Raw genomic sequence first — 806 nt, 5'->3', positions numbered from 1 at the left:
TTTTTTTAATTTATTCAGGCACACAGGTGGTCCATAAAATTTTAAAATTTCTTTCATTATGCCATATGTACATAATAAATTTGCATTTCCCAACATAGCCAGTGTTGTTCTGCATTTCTATTTTCTGTTGATGTGTCAGTGATGAATCGTTAACTGGAGTTTTTTTTGGGGTTTTTTTGGGGGGGGAGGGTTTTTTTTTTAAATTATTATTCAGGAAGATTTATATTCGGTGATATAACCGTGTAACATTTGCTTTTTTTTTTTTATTATTATTGTTAGAGTTGTATGGGCAGATTGAAAATTCCTCAATTTCTGTGTCCCTAAAACCAGTAAATCAAATATTCCCCAACCCCAGGCCTCAAAGGGCCCATTTCTTGGGGCCAAAATTGGAATAAAAAAAAAAAAAAATGCTGTTGAAATGAACTTGATGTGCCAAATGATTGCAGTGTTTCACTTTTGCTGGAATTCAATTTAATGTACAATGGAAGAAGTTCTGAAAATTTTGGAAGGCATTTGTGAGCACCGTGCGTAATGGTGCACAACAAAATGTTACTTGTTGCTTCAGGCGCAATTAAATTTGAGGTATTTCTGGACAGTTCTCTCAACATTCCAAAAGTGTTTGACATGAATACATGAGCAAGTACGTGATCAAGCCATTTGATGATATGGAAAAATAAGTGAATGGGACAGTAGAGACACAGAACTGTCTGATTTAAAATAAATTATTCAGATCTGATGAAAGAGCATTGAGGTAGAAAACCAAAAAACATTTTGGCTTTGCATTGGTCAGATATTGGTAAATTACT

The sequence above is a fragment of the Thalassophryne amazonica genome, chromosome 10 (assembly GCF_902500255.1).
Source record: "Thalassophryne amazonica chromosome 10, fThaAma1.1, whole genome shotgun sequence".
NCBI classification, from domain to species: Eukaryota; Metazoa; Chordata; class Actinopteri; order Batrachoidiformes; family Batrachoididae; genus Thalassophryne; species Thalassophryne amazonica.
This window is presented reverse-complemented; position numbering follows the sequence as displayed.